The 20,640-nt window shown below is 39.8% G+C and overlaps 1 protein-coding gene and 1 long non-coding RNA gene across 6 annotated transcripts in view; one reads left to right on the forward strand and one right to left on the reverse strand.

Moving 5' to 3' along the window:
- The window catches only part of nhs (NHS actin remodeling regulator), a 350,753-nt gene that overhangs the window by 221,008 nt on the left and 109,105 nt on the right, over nucleotides 1-20,640 (forward strand). The window contains exon 1 of one of the 5 annotated variants that reach the window (XM_033032740.1): nucleotides 14,851-15,105. The exons of the other annotated variants lie outside the window; for them this stretch is intronic. The gene's annotated coding sequence lies outside the window, so the exon portion shown is untranslated. Of the gene's footprint in view, nucleotides 1-14,850; nucleotides 15,106-20,640 lie in introns of those variants that run through there. 5 annotated transcript variants of the gene reach the window in all.
- On the reverse strand, nucleotides 14,077-14,827 carry LOC116980478. Its single transcript, XR_004413979.1, has 2 exons — nucleotides 14,584-14,827; nucleotides 14,077-14,157 (listed from the first exon to the last, which is right to left on the reverse strand). It is a non-coding gene; the product is annotated as an uncharacterized LOC116980478 (long non-coding RNA).

Consider the following 20,640-nt stretch of genomic DNA (forward strand, 5'->3'; position numbering starts at 1 on the left):
GGATCCTTTCTGCTTAGCCGGGAGAATAGAGGAGATGTTGCTTAAAATCTTGTTAGGAAAGCACTCATCTGTGCTACAATATCAGCATAGGTTATGCATTTAAGAATCTGGAGCAATTTCTAACCTGCCGCCTCTGACTAACGGCAAAAATATTGCAACCGGCCTCTTCTTATGTCCTTCCATTTTCATTTCTCATTTGAAATTGGCTTGGTAATTATTCCACCATTTGACTGCTAAGCTTTTATCCACCATTAAAAATGTCCAAAAGTGAAGAGCCCTTTGTACCAACAACAGAACAATGCGATTTTTACTTGCAGCAGCTTAACAGGCCTGTAAATGTAATGCACACAGACAAAATATAAAACATTTAATATTCAATAAATTAAGAATCGTAATACTCATGCAATAAAGCCCCAAAGTACTTAGTGCAATCAGGACAGTCCATAGAAGTTCATATTGCTGAGGTTAGTGTTGTATAATGTACATGATCTGATGGTTGTTGAGAAGAATCTATTCATAAAATTGGTTGTCATGGTTTTCAGGCTCCTGCACCTTCTTCCCAATGGTAGCAGCAAAATGAGAGCAAGGTCAAGGAGGAGTGGATCTTTGATGATATTAGGTGCCTTTTTGCAGCAGTGGCCCCTATAGATCCCTTTAATAGTGGGCAGGCCAGTACCTGGGATGGACAGGGCAAGAAATCATGTACAATGCTGGCCTGTGTCTTCCTCACAAGGAATCAATATTCTTTCCTATTTGGACCATGCTGCAGAGCTAGGAATTCCATTAAAAGTTTGGAACTAGGAGTGAACAAATGGTTTCCCTGAAATGATCAGCTCCCACTTTCCTTTCATTAACTAGAAAAGTTCACAGTGATTATTACCTGCTGATTCCCAGCTGCCACATCTCCACTTTATCATGGTGGAGCTAAATCATCTGGAAGATGGCCCATATTGTTCTGGCTGTTGTCAATTGTCCATCCTTCTTAAATGTGTCAGTTAAATGAACAATACAGGCAAGATATTTTAATAACAGAAGGCAGCACAACCTACCCCATGCTGATTCTCTCAGGTGTAAATAGATGCATGCTATTCAATAAGAATCTCTGAATAGAGTTGGGATTATGGCCTTATATGGGGATGAGAGATGCTTCATTTGATATGACAGAGACCAGCTATTGTAACAGGCCTGGCTAACTTGAGAATGCCATGAAGTGCTATATAAAGCTTCCTCGAGAGATTTTAAATTCTACTCATCTCAGATAGCAAAGTAGTATTTGGCTGTGCCAAGTCATCAGCAGTAATTGATTCAGTAACTCAAAATGGTAGTCAAAAGCGATGTAAATCATTGAAGAATTGACACTGATCCAACTTGTGACAGGCTTGCATTAAGCTGTCTGCTCCAGGAGGTGGGAGGAGCAGTGCAATGGTCATAATTAGGCTGAAGAGGAAAGCTCACAAAATGCTCTCACTCGGTGCGGCACGGTGGCACAGCGGTAGAGTTGCTGCCTTATAGCGCTTGCAGCGCCAGAGACCTGGATTCAATCCTGACTATGGGGGCTGTCTGTATGGAGTTTGTATGTTCTCCCCGTGACTGCGTGGGTTTTCTCCGAGATCTTCAGTTTCCTCCCACACTCCAAAAACGTATAGGTTTGTAGAGTAATTGGCTTGGTATAAGTATAAATTGACCCTAGTGTGTGTAAGGTAGTGTTAATGTGCGGGGATCGCAGGTAAGTGTGAACTTGTTTCCTCGCTGTATCTCTACCCTAAACTAAACTTAACTAAAACTCTCTCTAAAGCTACATGGCTCATACTACTCAGCACAGAGAGGACTCTCGTTATTATCCAGCAGTGGAGGTTATGAATGTGTTTGATGGTGGGTCAGTGAGTAGCAGTCCTTTCTTTAACTCAGAAGGTTCTGGAATTGAATCTTATTCTGTAGACATGAGCAAAGGTAGGCTAATGGTTTAGGATTGAGGCTGTGCTGCTGTACAGAGCTGTTATTCTATGGATGAAATGCCAAATTGTGACTAGATTTTCTCTCCCTCTCAGATAAATGCAAAAGTTTCCATGCTTTTTCCAAAGAACAATAAGAGAGGAGTTTGTAATCTCTGGTTTCACAGCCAATATATATGCTTCAAATAACAAGTTATGAACACATTGTCATTTGTGGGAGCTTCCTAGGTGCAAAGGCAAAGGCAAATTTATTTGTATAGCACCATTCGTGCAAACAGCAATTCAAGGTGCTTTACAGGAAAGAAAAAATAAAATAGTCAATAATTAAAAATTGCAAAATAAGCAATACGACAAATGTATGAATAATAAAACAAACTGAATGCCATATCTAATACAGTACAACAGTAACTACACTTTAAAAAATCACCATTGGCTATAAGGCCACCATGTTCACATGTTGTGAAGGAGGTGAACGTTGCTCAGTGTAATCTCTTTTCTTCAGAGTTTTTGGCAGAATTTGACATCCCAACTCACTTCTACTCTCAACTCCAATCCAATCCTGTGGTGGGCATTTTGCAGCCCCCAGTATCTTGACTATTGTGAACACTGCTCTTTTAAGAGCCTTAAAGACTGCATTATAGTAAGAGCCTGCCTCTAGATTATTGTGCTAGATCTGTGAAGTGCACCTGAACTAAGATTCAAAGTAAGAGTGCTACCAACTGAATTGCAGCTGACACTTAGAGCCTTTGGTTGCAAATTTGTTCTTTGAAACATATGTGGATGTTTAGAAATGTGTATGTCACCAGCTTATTTTACTTACAAGTGGTAGATAACTTATTACTCACAAATAAATCAAGCTAAATAAATTAAAAAATAACTATTCTAGATGATAGGGAGTTTTGCTCATCTTAATATGCATGGTAAGCAAAAGCCAGTGAAGTAAAAATTGGCTCTAATATTTAAAGCACTGTGGCCCTAGTTCAAGCTACAGGCTCTATGCCAAATGAATTTTCAATGCTTAATTTATATATGTCTTTTGAGCACAAGTGTGTGTTTAATTAAAAAATAAACTATAAATAGTTGGACATATTATTTTTTTATGTTCTGTTTATTTATTCGACGTTTTAGTTATTTTATAGTATGTAAGTCTTATTTGCAAAAAATATTTTGTTCTATGTTTTTTGAACAGAATGAAACAATAAAATTATTGAACAGGGCTCAACCTGAACCTATCACTGGTTTTGTTGTTTCAGGATCTTTTTATTTTGCCCTGGCTTGCTTTCTCTTTTACCTCCTGCTGATCGTTTTGTGCTTCTGAGACCTTTATTTCAGCAGATGTGTCCTACTTATGTAGGCCTTGTAATATCTTCAGCAGATGTGTTCTCTTTAGGCCCAGGTTTAGATTTACTTTGGCTTCGTGGATGAGGACAGAACAAATCAGTTATTTTCACACATTTTATTATATTAGTCTCTTGAGTCTTATTTTCTTTGACGTGCTCAGCTCTGCCTTTTCATCTTTTGGGCTAGTTAATGTCTACATTTATGGCAGCATGTTCTGGGTTACTTAGGTTAGGTTCATCCGGTTCTTCCCAGCTATGGACAATTAATCAAGTTATATAATGGAAATCACGAATGAAGTCTTGTTGGAAAGCAAGGCTTAGCATGAACTAGCAACACAGCAATGCTATAATTAACATATACAGATCTAATAAAATAAAATAAAATAAAATAAAAACAAGGAGTGGGTCAACCTTTAGTAATTTTGACATTGAGTACAGTTGTTCTTCCATTTAGGTTTCCCATGAAGATTGGCCCACCAACGTTTAAATGTCTTTGCCCCTCTGGCATTTGCAAGAATGTAAAGATGGCCAGTCCAGGCCTGGCAAAGGCAATGCAATGGTTGCATCTTGCGCATCCATCAGTTGCCAATTCTGAAATCCTTCATGTACTAATGTCTTTTGCCAATAAACACCAATGATAACCCCCTATAATTATTTACTTTAGTTAACCTTTCCATTTATCCAGTGCAAAGGCTTCTAGATTGCTTTTGGATTAGATATGGGGGATCAGGGATGAGATTATTCAAGATCGGGATGTCTTCCATCTCAGATGCACCCTACATACGTGGACCAAGCATGGCTCTATTCATCCACTGGAGCAACTACTGCCTTAGTTCCTACTCTTCAGCAGGTGCCCACTCTTGATCATTAGATACCATGTTTCAAGTGAGCAGAAGGTTCGTCCCAGAGCAAACTCCCAGGGAAATTCAAATGGCCATGGAATGTTGGTGAAAATGTTTTGCCTAAATTTGGCTGGCATGCATCACAAGGCACCCCCATTTTCAGAGCTACAATCTGCAATTTTGGAGATATCTAGCAGATTGATTCAAATAATATTGCTACCATGTAAATATATGCCTACCATTGCAATTGTTAAAGAGTTTGTTTGGCCTGCAAACAGGATTGAGAATTTGCCTTTAAACAGTGGCTTTTCTCAAGCATTTATAAGTTCTTATGGTGCCCTCCTTCTGGCCTTAGGACCCAGGTGCCATGGACCATTAGAGGCCTCTAGTGGTGACATTGCTCCAATAGCAAAACTAATGCTTGATTTAGGCATTTTATTGTCTATGAATTATAATGCATATGCAAAGTGAGAAATAATAACACGGTTTTTTCAGCTAGGCATTCTCTCAAAAATGTAGAAAGCACTGACCAGCACTGACCAGCTGTGCAGCATAGGTCAAATCTATCGTTTGTATTGTTTGTATTCAATGCATAAATCTAACACATAGTTACCTGTCATTTTTACTGTTCTGTGTTGTAGGAAGTGAAAAATGTCCAGTCTCCATAGCTTTCATTGTGATTATCGATCTCGTATAAATTCAATGTAGTGGTGCCCTTCCAATGCTGGAATGTGGAAAATGCCCTCCAGATTGCTGCCATCAACTGGAAAGCAAAGATATATTCTGAGAACAGAGTTGAGTTTAGCTATGAAGAAACCTGTGCCAATAGAGTCAAAAGAGTGTTTTATTGTCATATGTCCCAAAACAGAACAATGAAATTCTTACTGGCAGCAGCACACCGGATATGTAAACATAGTACTCTGTAAACACCATAATAAACCACCTGTGGTTGAATAGTTGTCAATCCTCATTAGCCAGGCTGTAAAACTGCAGGACCACTATTACTGTGGTATGAGTTCCCTCAGAGCATAACTCCCCACTGAGAGGGATGATTCAAGGTATTAAGGGGAAAGCATATATCAGCAAGGGCCTACTAACGAGTGCAGAGGTAAATCAAATAAACAGAAATTTCCAATTTAAAACAATCTCGAACATTCATTACTGAGCCTTTTTAATTTCAAATTGCTCAGTAACAAAATTTAAATTTATGAGATGCACTGATGGTGGGATTAGATCAAACAAAATGTAGAAACACTTTATCAATTCAGGCCTCTAGGTTACTAGTCCTGGAGCAAACCAATGTATTCAATGAATGGTGATGCTTCTTCCATCTTGCCAAGGTGATGCAAATACCTTGATCAATTGAAATGGTGCTTATCTCACTCACTGTATAACCAACACCTCAGAGAAGACTGCACACCACACATTCTTACAAAAACCACGTTGAGATGACAAAACTTTAAATCCTGTGCCTGAAACGGCATCATATGGAAGCTTGCAAATTTAAAATGGAGGGCACACCTATTTATTGTGAGAACCACCACACTCACTCTCTGTTACTCCAGTGTCAATACGTTTGCTGGTGTGAGAGCACTCTGCCCATACAAAGCTCTACTCATCCAGAGCTGAATGGTAACTGCAGAATATCATTAGCTGCCTAAAGCCATTGAGTATCAATGGGCTTGTGTGTCCTTGCTGGAATAGCACCACCAGGCATACATGGGAATTGTGGGCAGTGAAAGATAAATGAAACAGCAGAGGATGACGCACACTGTCTACGTGGTCACACTGCTGCAAAAAAATGTCTAATGATGCACAAGGGCTTCTTCATGAACAACCAGAGAGCAAGCACTACTACTACAACCATCTGTGAGATGCTGTGGCAGGCATGGGTTGCAAATCTTGGCACGGGGGTGGGGGGGGGGGGGGGGGGGGGGGGGGGAGGGGGGGGGGGAGGCAACATGAAGGATAAAGCTACTGTGCAGGGGCAAAATAAACCACTTGGTGCTACTATATCTGAGACCTACCTCTGCAGTGACAGGCAGGCCATGCAACCTTTTGAATGGTACACTACTTGAGGACAGGTCACACATGGTGTGGGATGCCAAAAAGAACCCATCAACCGAAAGGCATATGATTTTGGTGCTTGGGCACGAGAAGGTGATCACTCTATTACCAGCCATACTTCTCAAGAATGCTACCTATATGCGCTCTTGTTTAACCTGGTGGATTATAGTTGACTATAGACAGGATTTTATCAGGATGCATCACAGCTTGGTTTGGGAACAGCTCCATCTAGGACCGCAATAAATTGCAGCGAATTGTGGACGCAACCCAGACCATCACACAAACCAACCTCCCTTCTATTGATTCCATTTATACCTCACGGTGCCTCGGCAAGGCCAGGAGCATAATCAAGAATGAGTCGCATCCTGGCCACTCCCCCTTCACCACTCTCCCATCAGGCAAAAGGTGTAGAAGTGTGAAAACGCACACCACCAGATTCAGGGACAGTTTCTTCCCAGCTGTTATCAGGCAACTGAATCATCCTACCATAACTAGAGAGCAATGCTGAACTACTATCTACCACCTTGATGACCCTCGGACTATCCTTGATCGAACTTTGCTGGCTCTACCTTGCGTTATTTCCTTATTATGTATCTATACACTGTAAATGCATTGATTGTAATCATGTATAGTCTTTCTGCTGACTGGTTAGCACACAACAAAAGCTTTTCACTGTACCTCGGTACACATGACAATAAACTAAACTGACTGAACTGACTAAGAATAAGTACAGATTACGTTGAGGGCTTGGTGATATTGTATTGAAACAAAATGTCAATGACAATTAATTCTAGCAGGAATATTTAATTGGCCCTCATACGGAGATAAAATATTGAACTATTACTACTCAAAAGGTTTTCTGCCCTATTGCTTGGTTTATCCAACTCAGCTAGTCCTGAAATCCCCAGGTGTTAAGGCTAATCTTTTGGAGAAATCGCAAGAAAATTCATGGGGACATTCAAAAAATAATTGTGATTTTCTTCTTAAATTTTCTTTCAGTTTTTTTTTATTGGCTCTTGGGACATTGGAAATGGAATTTAATGGCTAGTTAACTAACTTGGCTAGTTATTAAGGTGCTGTGATAAAAGCTTTAGCAATATGTGAGGCCATTAAGAAACCTACTTTTGGGCTGTGCCACTGATATGATTATGAACAAGCAATCTTGTTATTTTAATAGTCAATAACAATGAACTGAACCCAAAATGTTTGTTTCAGAAGCTGCAAACTGCGTAAGGATAAATCATGAGAAAGAAGCCCCATTGTCAGAATTGTTGGGTCATAGTTTTAGAAGTGGTTTCTGGATGGAAGACATTGAGGGATGGTACCTTTGATTTTCAGATACACTTGAAGATTTCATCTGTGACCTTCAGAGAATCTGAATAATTCAGAGAGTGATCTAGGTAAAAGTTAGGATATGTGTGGATGGAAAATGTTTACACCTGAAAGTGTACCGCAGGTAGATCAGGTGGTGAAGAAGACTTTTGTCACGTTGGCCTTCATCAGTCAGGGAATTGAGTATAGATGGCGGGATGCTATGTAACAGTTGTACAAGAAGTTGGTAAAGCTTCACATGGAGTACTGAGTTCTGTGTTGCTCACTCTGCTGCAGGAAAGAGGTAATTAAACTGGAAAGAGTGCAGAGAAGATTTACAAGGATGTTGCCAGGACTCGAAGGCCTGACCTACAGGGAATGGTTGGGTAGGCTAGGAATTTATCCCTTGGAGCACAAGAGGCTCTGGAGGACAGTGACAAGCTCTTTTGTTGTGTGCTATCCAGCCAACGAGAAGATTACACATGATTACAACCAGACATGGCACAGCCCAAAAGTAGGTTTTGTAATGGCCTCACATATTGCTAAAGCTTTTATCACAGCACCTTAATAACTGGCCCAGTTAGTTAACTAGCTATTTAAACCCATTTACAATGTTCCAAGAGCCAATAAAAGAACTGAAAGAAAATTTAAGAAGAAAATCACAATTATTTTTTGAATGTCCCCATGATTTTTCTTGTGGTTTCTCCTAAAGATTAGTCTTAACAGATACAGGATAAGGGGTATAATATTTAGCGCAAGATAAAGTCCAATAAAGTCCAATTAAAAATAGATCAAAGGTCTCAAACAAAAGTCAGTTGGACAGGGAAATGGATAGGAAAAGTTTAGATGTGAGCTAAACGCGGGTAAACAGGTATGGTGTTCGATTTTTATGATGGAAGAAGATCTCTACATTGTGGTCATCTTCTATGAAGGCAGTAAGAGTTCTAAGTCTGAGGAAAAGTCCTGACTCGAAACACCATCTATCTATGTTCTCCAGAGATGCTGCCTGACCTGCTAAGTTACTCCAGCACTTTGTGTCCTTGTGGTTAAATGGCACTATTTTAGATGGGACATCTTGGTTGGCATGCACAAGCTGGGCCAGAGGGCCTGTTTCCGTGCTGTATGATTCTATGACTCTAACTAGGTTGAGAGGCCCTTGGAAAACAAAAACCTCTGTAGTTCTCCAGCCTGTGAATCCAATCAGTCTTTCGCCAGCTTGTGCAAAGTCCTAATCTGCTGATTACTGAGCAAAGCTTTTGCAGCTTTTTCCCTTTTATGCAGACTGCTCGTCGAGAGACAATCTTTCCCCTTTAAATCCATCATTAGAATAAAGACAGGATCAAAATTATTTTAGACTGACAATGAGAAACCATAGTCCTTTGTAGTCTTTTCCAACAAAAATGGAGAAAAAATTGTGTCTGTAATCGGCTTTGAAATTAATGCTGTAAAGGTTTACAAAGAGGTATTTTTTCATGTTCAGAACTCAGGCCAAAAGGTGGAAAGCAGAACTGAGAGCATGTATTGTTCTGCAGTAGATAGTGTCAGTTTCAAACCTTCCTACTTAAGGGGAAATGCTCTGCACCATGATCAAGCCAAAAGAGTTGCTGAAGCTTATTTGCATTGACACAAATCCCTTTTGGAAAATATTTGGTTAGTACAACTGATCCATACAGACCAGAACAAAACAGTCTTTAATGTTTATTCTTTATCTATATTGAGATGGTTGGTATCAATTGGATTGATGCTTTGGAAATTTTTAACTGCCTAGAATGGACGTGAAAGGATCTCAAGATGCTATTTGAAGAAATGCAAGAAAGTTTTTCTCAATGTCCTGATTAATATTTACTACTTAAAATGTTGATCGCCATAGATAGTTAACTGTTTTCTCTTTTCCTTCCGCTGCCTGAGCAGTTGAATAGTTTCAGCGTTTTCTGTTTATATTTCAAATTTCTAGCATCTGTAGTATATTGCATTTGTATCGATCCAGCAAGCCTTTTCAGTGGTTCCTACACAATGTGCAATGCAACTAAAATACTCACAATGCTATGTCAATGCATGAGAATCATAGGAAAATAACACTAGTTATTGAATAAGATATCAGGTGAATGGCAAGGTCCATCGCACTATTCAACAGAATTAAATCACCAATATTAATTTCAGTTTTAATTTCTTGTCACATGTACCGAGGTACAGTGAAAAGCTTTTGTTGTGTATAATGAAATATAAATAGATTAATTCAATGAATTAAATGATTGAATGATACTTTATTGTCACATGTACCTAGGTACAGTGAAACTCTTTGATTTTTGCACATTCCGGTAAAGTCGTAAAGCAGACCTCACCAAGACAGTAGACAAAGAATCGCCACGTTTCTGCCGCCGACAAAGTTACACGAATTGGAATCTTTTTGTCACTTGTTAATGGTGCATGGTTTGATTTTGATCTGTCTCTTCCAGGTGTAATTGACAAAGTGGCCGTTTCAGCAGTAGTTGCTTTACATGCTATTGTACTATTTAATATTTAGGTGCAGTCAGAGGTAGCGGTAGAAGAAAGGTGCTCATGTCAAGTATTTGAGAGCTTAGTGACAACTCACTCATAAATTCACACTCTGGCTTTGTGCTACCCGAGCAATTTTTTTTTTACAGTTTTAAAAAGTCTTCAATCACCAGTCAAGAACTTTCACCTGTATGACATAAATCACAAAATTTAAACAAGTACAAATCCAGAAAAACAAGACCAAAGGTTGAAAATGTAGAACAACTGGATTACATGAGAATCAGAATTGCTTGCTTGCTGTGATGGAGAGAACTAGCGGCATTTCAGTGGCATAACAGGTTTATGGTGGGGATATTGTGATGAGTCTAGTCATTATTACTGTTGACAGAATGCTGCAAAAAGGGCTGAGTCTATTTAACCTTAATTCTCCTGAATCAAAATGAACATCTTATATTATGTGCAACAAAGTAGAGTGAAGCATGGTTTTGAGCAGTTATAGGCAATTTTATTTAGCAGTATGATTTAAGGTCATAATGCGACCAAGTGTATCCTGTTGGATTTATTGGTTCCAAAATAGAAGACTTCCCCAGTTCAGGTGAAGCAAAAAGTAGGTCAGGCCTAAAGAATTAACATCAAGCTTTTATATCAAGGGTTAAATGTATAGATTTTGTGACCTTAATATTTAACTTGCAAAGCTGTAGCAGAGAGCATTGCACACACTATTCTAAATCTACCCACATACTAACTTCCTGGGTTTTATAAATATCTGTTGCTGCATTATGAACACCAAAGGCAATTTTATGTTGGAACAGTCTCAAAGAGCAAGCAATTCTTCAAAGCTGCAAATGATAGCTTGAACTACTCAAAACAGCCAATTTACAGCAGAGGGTTATTCCAAAGTCAAATCCAGTGCATGTGCACCAAAATACCTGGCTTCTTACTGTGAGTTACATACATCAAGTATAATTACAGTTCACAATGAGATTCAAAGAAGAACGTGAAACAGGTTATGGAGAGTGAATCATTGTATAACACTGAGATCCAATCAATAAATCTTTGGGTGAGTTTCACAAAGGGGTTCATAGCTTATCAATGTCCGAGAGAAGTTCCACTTATAATTACAGTCCGGTCTCCGTAGAAGCTACCTACTTTTGGAGATCATACAAAGAAGATGTTGGGCTGTTCTGTTCACCTTCTTCTTCTTGCGTGTGGCGTGCACAGCCAAAAGTTGTAAGACAACTTGTTCTGTTCGATCTTCTATTTGTACACACTAGGTTGATTGCATTCGTCGAAACAGGGTGGACCACGTGAAGTATAAATTAAGTTGGATCAATAAAAGCATGTTGCAAAAGTTTGAATCTGGCTAGAATGCATTGACCTTAAAACATGTGTCTGATTCATGTCTTTGCATACCTGGTTCCATATATCTTTAAAACTGCAAACAAGGCTGCCTACTTGCAGATTCCAGGAAAAAAAAACACAAAAGCAACTTCATTGAGCCATATGTCATCATTTCTGACATTTGTGGATATTTTCTGATTGCTCTTTTTCATAACAAATCCTGAAATTATTAACAATGAATAGCTGAATTTAGATTTAGTTTAGTTCACTATAATTATTTGCATCAAAGGTATAAACATGCACAGTCATTTTAACTCTACATGAGGTGATAGAGTTGGGTCTGGGATGAAAAGCCTTCATTTTATCATTGCCAGTTTTTATCCTCTTCACATAATTTGAACTGATTAACTGGTTATTATCTCATTGCTGTTTTTTGGAATTTGATTGCATACAAATCAACTGCTATATTTTTCTACATTTACCACAGTGACTATCCTTCAAAAACGATTATTGGCTACAAATTATGTTGAATTGTCCTAATGTCACAAAAAATACCGTAGAAATCTTTCTTTCTTCATACCTTTGGCAGATTAGACGAACGTCCTGTTCACAGGGAAGGCTGTTTTGTGAAGGCTCCAAGAAAGATTGTTCGTAAGCATGGGAATGTATCTAATGCATCAGTTGTTCTCGGGTGAGTCAAACAAGCAAGAGCTGAGGTGGAAAGCTGGTCCAAATTTAACATCCTTCATATCTGGCTCCTGCCTAATGTCCAGAGTTAGGATGCCACTCGAACGGCAGCAGCCGCAATCCCAGCTCCTATGGAGCCCCACGGCGGTCTCCAATTTCGGCCGTCTGCTCACGTTGGGAGCTCGAACGGCGGTAACCGCAAAATTTTTCTCTAGCTCCTTATGGAGCTTCCATGGCGGCCCAAAACTCCGGCCGCCTCCATAGCTACTCCAGGCCCGCTATCGGAGCGGCTCGCTGGAAATAAAATTGACTTACCTGCCAGAGCAGTTTCGAACTGCTCCGACACGCGCGCCATGCGTAAGACGTATTGACGCGCATGCGGGCTGGCGGGCTCTTCACGTACTCACTCACGTGACTTCGAAATAAAATTGATTACAACGATTATTATTCATGTATGTGATGCGATGTGATTGTTATTGGCCAGACTATGCCAGCTTTAACACCCCTTTCCAAACTGACCCTGAACTCAATGGCTTACTAGACCATTTTAGAGTTCAGTTAAGAGCAATCCACATTGTAGGTTTGGAGTCACATTTTAAGACAGACCTAGCAGAGATCAACAATTTTCATTCCCTCAAGAACATCAGTGAACTAGATTATAACGTTTATGACAATTCGGTCTTTGCTCATCCTTACTGAAAATATAATGGTGGGATTCAAATTCAAACCAGTGTATCAGTAGTCCCAGCAATTGGTATCAATCCATCCTGGTGAAGAATGAAGACTCTTGTAGACTGTTTTGATGTAGAAATTCAGTTGTGCAATAAACGGAGTGGAAGGGACTGGCCCACCACAATTTAATTTTCTCATTTATGAGAAAGCAAATCAGTTTTTGCATTCTTAAGCATAATGCTATCATTTCCTATACACTGCAAGTAATTTTCCAACTCCTTTCAAGAAAAAGCAGAGTTCTCTTGTAGAAAGACAAATGTAGAAGGTGTGGAAAAGTCAGTTCTAAGACTATGTGTACTGTCCCAGGATGTATCATTGGGACTGAACCAAGTAGTGATATCTTGTGAAGATACAAATGGGTATCCCATTTTACTTTCCAGTAGGTTCCTACTTTTAGCCCCCAATGTGAGAGGCAGCTTCTGAAACCTGGAGTAAGATCTGTCATTTTTCAAACTTGAGTGCCTCCAGGGATCCTGGGGACATGTCAAAAGCACCATAGACAAATGTTAGAAATTGTGTTTAAATGCTTCTCTATTCTTCCAACTGAAATCTATTCGCCTCAGGGGCTCAGGTGTGGCGATGCTCCGCAGCAGCCAGAAGGCATCATATCAGCAGTTAAAAGCAGACTTTAGAATCTCTCCTCACCCAATCCTTTTCAGTTACATGCAAGAGGCAGATGTGATTGCAAGGCCTGAGAGAGAAGGAAGTCACGGACCCTGCAGTCCCCCAAGAAGCACTTCAACCGTGTCTCCCTCGAATAACATATTTGGAGCTGATTTAGGAATCAGGCCAGTTCCTCATAGGCAGCAGATGTTCATTTGGTCTTCAAATTCTTGTTTCACTCTCTCCTCTTCGGATGATATCTTTGGATCATGTTGTTTTTGTTTTTTATGCTTGTGTTTTGAACCTCAGCAGCTGAGAGTGCAGTGGTGACTTTGCTGAGTATATGTTGTTCTCCGCTATAATTTTGGGGAAAAGGGGTGAGATTTAATAAGTTATTCTTCTTCTCACTCCTTTTCGAGCTTGTACAGACACAGAGTTGGACATTGGAACTTTGCTTTTGTTCTTCTCATTGCTTTGTAAATATTGATTGTAATGTCCAATTGTTTGATAATTTCGATTTTGTTACTATTAATGTCTTTAATGTCTTTACTTGTTCGGAATAAATAAATAAATAAAATAAATGATTTCACTGGTTTCTATTGTGTGCGACAATGAAAGAGAAGCCGAGTTATTTCAAGGGAATTTTGTATTTCTGGTCAGCAGAGAAGCATGTATAAGCATGACACTTTCCTGGTTTCTTTCTCCCCGTCTCCCTGTCTCATAAATCCAGCATGGGGATGAACGGTGAGACTTGAGGCTTGTCTGATGGTCACCAGGTTCTGCAATCTGTGGATAGCAATAGGCAGATAGAACTGAAAATGGTAGGTGGCAGATATTTACATGGACAAGGGGATAGATGGTTGTTAGTGCAATCCCAATAAAAACCCATCACTGTGTAACAAACAGTTAAGCTTACATAACGGTAAATATACTGATCTTGAAAAGTGCTAATTTGTAAATGCACATGGAAAAAAGATTGTTGTTCAATTTAGGTTGAAGGAGGAGGGGATTGGGGTGCTGGATGCAGGTGCCAATACGTTCCAAACACACGCCTTGAGCATTGCAGTTTTTCTGGGCCCGTGCCAGTAAATCCAAAAGACCCTGCCATGCTCAAGTTCTTGTTTTGTCCCACAGCTTGCAATGTTTTGGTTTACCCCCACAATGTCTGCTGCTAACTGAATAAGCTCTGTGATTTTTCTCACAATGGCTCACCTTCCTCTGCACGTTACAGAAAAGACAATTTTGTCTTGTTGCACGTAGCAGTGCCACCACCACCCCTCCCTGTTGCCTCGTTTGTTGTTGCATGAAGCCCAGTAGCTGCAGCCACTGCATGGGAATGTGCTCTGCAGTTTGGCCGTGATGGGATTAGGAGGAGAGCAAAAAGCAAGCAAAGTGGACCGAACCATCGCAGGAGCTGAGAGGGGGTGTCTTTGGATACAGTAGAGCTGCAAGCCGTCTTTTACCCCACCGCTTCTTTCACTCTGACACCATCACACAGCACCTCCACCCGCACAAAGGATGGATAGCTTTTCGACATCATCAGCGTGACTAAAATGCAAGCTGTTGCTGAAGGGGAGAAGCTGATGTGGTGCTAAGGCGCCATTCTCCATTACAGCAGCACATCCTGCTTTGGCCATGGGATGCTGTCTGCGGAGGAAGGCAGGTGCCCACAATGAGCTTCAAGCGCTTTGCTGGGCAGGGTGAGGAAACTTCGCTGAAGCTGCTTTTAACTCTGTAAGTGCTCAGTGCATGCTGATACTGTGGTGTGTAGAGCATCCTTGCATGTTATTCAGTGCAGAGGTGAACGGCTTTGAGTTAATTTTGCTGAAAAATGCAGCTATTCTGATGGAGACAGGATGAAAGAAGCTACGTTTTAAAGATCGTTTGGTTTCTGCATCAATGTGCAACTGGAATAGTAATACGAATAATGGTTTTTAAGGACAGTTTTATAGTGCATTGTTTGTGAGATTTAAAGCCGTTTCTCCACAGACAGCAGCTTTTGTGTGCATTGTCCCTCCTCACTTGTGATGTTAGAAGCATATTTTAACATAAGACACATATAGCAATCTGTTTTGTACGTTTGGTACATCATGCCTTCCACTGCAAACACATCCAAAATTTACATCTTCTTATGAAACCAGCAATTTACGTTGTTCCTGGCTGCAGTAATGTTCTTTAACCGGGATTATAAGAGATTATTTATCTGTCTGTTAGGTAAAGAAAGGCAAACAATGAAAGCCTGAAAGAGGCAGTTCAATTTCACACATTTTGCAAATTCAGCAAAATGGGCTGACGGTGCTGTACTGTTACAAAGAAACTGTGCAAGTGAGCAGAATTTTTTTTAGGAGTGACCTCTATTTTACATTTTAATATGTTTTGCTTTCTTGCTTGTGTAAATCTATTCAGCATCCACAATTGGCTAAAAGCAAGGTCCTTTCAACATGAAAAGGATTTTCCTTCAACCAAGCTGAGACTATGATAATCAGGAGGAGCATATTGGTACAAGTAAAATTGAATTAAGCATAATTATTTATTTACACCGGCAAACCCAACACCTGACATTGCCGTTGGTTACACAAGTGCCAGTTTTTCCAGTCACAAGATGCAAATATATTGGAGGTATTGGCTAATCATGACAATCTTCATTAGTAGGAAAGAACTGCAGATGCTGGTTTAAATCGAAGATAGACACAAAATTCTGGAGTAAGTCAGCAGGACAGGCAGCATCTCTGGAGAGAAGGAATGGGTGACGTTTCGGGTCGAGACCCTTCTTCAGACTGCAGAGATGCTGCCTGTCCCTCTGAGTTAATCCAGCATTTTGTGTCAATCACCATTAATAAGTCTCCAATAAAGCCAGAAATATTTTACTGGCGGAGAAGCACAATTACAATGAGAATTAACAAGGCTATTGCATCATGGATGTTAATACAAGACTGAACATCTTTTCACCTGACCTGTTCTCATACTTACATTATTATTCTGATTTTAATTCCCTAATCCCCAGCCAAGGATCAAATATAACATCCCTGTTGCCACTATGATTAAAATGGCAACCTCAATATCAAGAGTGAAATGAACTATTCTGAATGACCCATCCCACACTACTTTGTGGATTTAGTTACCAACCCAGAAGATTTTTTTCTTTGTGGATGGCTAATTTTTTGAAGAGGTTACTAGGGAAATTGATGAGGGTAAAGCAGTGGATGTTGTCTATATGGACTTTAGTAAGGCCTTTGACAAGGTTCCTCATGGAAGGTTGGTTAAGAAGGTTCAATTGTTGGGTATTAATACAGGAGTAGCAAGATGGATTCAACAGTGGCTGAATGGGAGATGCCAGAAAGTAATGGTGGATGGCTGTTTGTCAGGTTGGAGGCCGGTGACTAGTGGGGTGCCTCAGGGATCTGTGTTGGGTCCACTGTTGTTTGTCATGTACATCAATGATCTGGATGATGGTGTGGTAAATTGGATTAGTAAGTATGCGGATGATACTAAGGTAGGTGGTGTTGTGGATAATGAAGTAGTTCTCCAAAGTCTACAGAGAGATTTAGGCCATTTGGAAGAATGGGCTGAAAGATGGCAGATAGAGTTTAATGCTGATAAGTGTGAGGTGCTACATCTTGGCAGGACAAATCAAAATAGGACGTACATGGTAAATGGTAGCGAATTGAGGAATGCAGTTGAACAGAGGGATCTAGGAATAACTGTGCATAGTTCCCTGAAGGTGGAATATCATGTAGATAGGGTGGAAAAGAAAGCTTTTGGTGTGCTAGTCTTTATAAATCAGAGCATTGAGTATAGAAGTTGGGATGTAATGTTAAAATTGTACAAGGCATTGGTGAGACCAATTCTGGAGTATGGTGTACAATTTTGGTCGTCTAATTATAGGAAGGATGTCAACAAAATAGAGAGAGTACAGAGGAGATTTACTAGAATGTTGCCTGGGTTTCAGCAACTAAGTTACAGAGAAAGGTTGAATAAGTTAGGTCTTTATTCTTTGGAGCGCAGAAGGTTAAGGGGGGACTTGATAGAGGTCTTTAAAATGATGCGAGGGATAAACAGAGTTGACGTGGATAAGCTTTTCCCATTGAGAGTAGGGAAGATTCAAACAAGAGGACATGACTTCAGAATTAAGGGACAGAAGTTTAGGGGTAACATGAGGGGGAACTTCTTTACTCAGAGAGTAGTAGCTGTGTGGAATGAGCGTCCAGTGTAAATGGTGGAGGCAGGTTCGATTTTATCATTTAAAAATAAATTGGATAGGTATATGGATGGGAAAGGAATGGAGGGTTATGGTCTGAGTGCAGGTAGATGGGACTAGGGGAAAATAAGTGTTCGACACGGACTTGTAGGGCCGAGATGGCCTGTTTCCGTGCTGTAATTGTTATATGGTTATATATGGTTATAATGAGGTTGGGATAGTGAGGTAGCCAGTTTAATAAGAAATACTGCTAATAATAAACAAGAGTTTTCCCATATTAATGGTTGACGACATACTGAGGTCCCTCATTCATTGATTACCAACTGCAAGATGTTTCATGCCCAATCACATAAATCTTTTTGAGTGTTGTCTGAGCAGCACTCATTCAAGCAAGTGGAGAGTATCAGACCATGCTTCTGACTTGTCATATAAATGCAGGAACGGCTTTGGTATGTCAGCAGGTGAAGGCCTGTCCGGGGTGGGAGATTGCAACCTTCACGTGGTCTGCCCTGTTTCGACGAATGCAATCAACCTGGCGTGCACAATCAAATAAGATCAAATAGAACAACTTTAGGCTGTGCACGCCATATGCAAGAAGAAGAAGGGCCTGTCCCACTTGCCGATTTTTTTCGGAGACTGCTGTATCAGGTCACCGAAAAATTTGTGACGTGACGCGGCACGATGTGCCGGTGACGCGGCGTGATGATGTATGACGCGCGGTGTTCTTTCAAGTGTCGCAACATTTTTTTGTTGCCGCTGGATTTTGAAATGTTCAAAATATTTTGCTGACAGTGATATGACGCCGGCAGTCGCCGAAAAAAATTGCCAAGTAGGACAGGCCCTTGAGTCCCTCACAGCCCTGATCTTTTAGTGACAGTATTTATGTGGCTGGTCCAGTTGAGTTTCTAGTCAATGGTGACCACAAGATGTTAATGAAGAAGGATAGCAGTGATAATGTTGTTAAGTATAAAGGGTAGGTGGTTTGGCACTCTCTCTCGTTGATAATGGTCTTTCCCTGGCACTTCACTTGCCACTTATCATTCCGTGGCTGCTTGTTATCTGGATCTTGCTAAATGTAAGAAATATTGCTTCATTTGCAATAATCAGAACAGTTGGAAATGGAATTGAACACTGTATAATCAGGAGCATGTCACATTCCTCATAACTGTTTTTATTTTTTAAGAACATTTTTTTTATTGAGAACATCTCCGAATATATTAGCTCTGAGTTCCCTTGCCAGTGAGTACGTAAATTCAGAAAAGAGTGGTTTTGTGAGATAGCCAATTCTCCAGTCGCAGCACATGCTTTGTTACAAAGAAAAATCATAAAATTGTGCCAATATTTTCTCTGTGGCATTTGCTCACCTGTGGCGGGTGGGAATGGATTTAGCTTACATTGAAAATGACAGGCAATTTACTATTTTTCCTAATAAAGCACAGCTCTTCTCTTTTATTCAGAAATGAAGTGTTTAAATTACCTCAGCAATGGGATTTCTAATTTGCAGTACCAACAACCATAGAACCTACAGCCACCACTAGTATGTGGTTTAAATGCTGTGACATGCTCTATTACCACCACCTCCATAAATGCCTTATCAATTGGATTTCACCATAATACTCAGGAACACCAACCCAAATCTCTCCAACTCCAGTTCAATGCCCACTTAGATTAACTAGGATGCTCTAAGTGTTTACTATCTCCTTGAGACTTTGCCTATCGCCACCCATGTCCCAATCATTTAGTCCTGTTTCTTCCCAGATTCATCCATGAAATGTGTCCATTCTACATCCAGCCTCCATAATTCTAAATTATACAAAATATTTTAGCAACAAATTTTCCTTGATTCCAGTTTTAATTCATCAACATGAAACATAAAGTAACAACTTCAATACTCAACGGCTTATTGATGAGAGGGCCAGCATGCCAAAATCCTTCTTCACTACCTTATCCACCTGTGATGCCACTTTCAAGGAATTATATACATGTACTCCTTGGCCGCTCTGTTCTGCAGCACTGCCCAGCATCCTACCATTCACTGTGAAAGTCCTATCCCGGTTTGACTCCCCAAAACGTAAAACTGTGCATTTATGTGAGCTGAACTCCATTTGCCATTCTTCGACCTACTTTTAGGAAGTATTATTTGAATGCTATGATATACGATTGTGGAGATAGATATTTGTTGAATATTAAAGTTATTCTTGAAACCAAGCTGTGTGTGAAAGAAAATCAGAATTTGATGGTCATCCTGATTTTTATGGCCTTTACAGAAATAGACTACACATGACCGTACTAAAATATAGTCAAGGTAAGAGCGAAAATTATATATAATTCTTAACTAGGAGAAGTTTGTATTTACACAGACTTCAAATAATGCGTAGATTTATTGAAAGATGGCTCTTTCATTCAGTAAAGCACTTTAAAAAAAATCTCAGTCTAAAGAAAGGTTTCGACCCAAAATGTCACCCATCAATTTTCTCCAGAGATGCTGCTGACCCGCTGAGTTACTTTAATACTTTGTGTCTAAAAAAAAATCTCAATTTAAATCAAGTAATTATGTACTAACTTGGATAACATCTGTGAGATGCTAACATGAATTTATCAATGTATTCCATTTCTAAATAGAAATCATGTTAATTTAAATGACTTTTTGAATGACTTAGGATTTAGTAGAGTACAAATTGACAGGTCATAGAATCAATGTAGCGGTGCAGGCTCGAAGGGCCGAATGGCCTACTCCTGCACCTAATTTCTATGTTTCTATGTCTTTTCAGTTACTTTCCAACAACGGGATGAAAGCATCAACACTCAAGTACCATAAAATAAATTCAACGGATTTTGCTGTGGTTATCAAGCCAGTTCTCACATAAATGTATTGATTAGATATTTTCATTCATCTATAAACAAATAAATGGGAAAAGCCAGTGAGAATGGTCCAGTGAGAATTCACTGTATCATTCCGGGGAATATTTAATACCATAGGAAAGAAGAAGATTGTAACTTTTGATTTGTAGGATTATTTACTCAATGTGATTCTTAATATATTTGATTTGCCTGCATACATAATGGCAGCG

The sequence above is a fragment of the Amblyraja radiata genome, chromosome 14 (genome assembly GCF_010909765.2).
Source record: "Amblyraja radiata isolate CabotCenter1 chromosome 14, sAmbRad1.1.pri, whole genome shotgun sequence".
Classification (NCBI taxonomy): Eukaryota; Metazoa; Chordata; class Chondrichthyes; order Rajiformes; family Rajidae; genus Amblyraja; species Amblyraja radiata.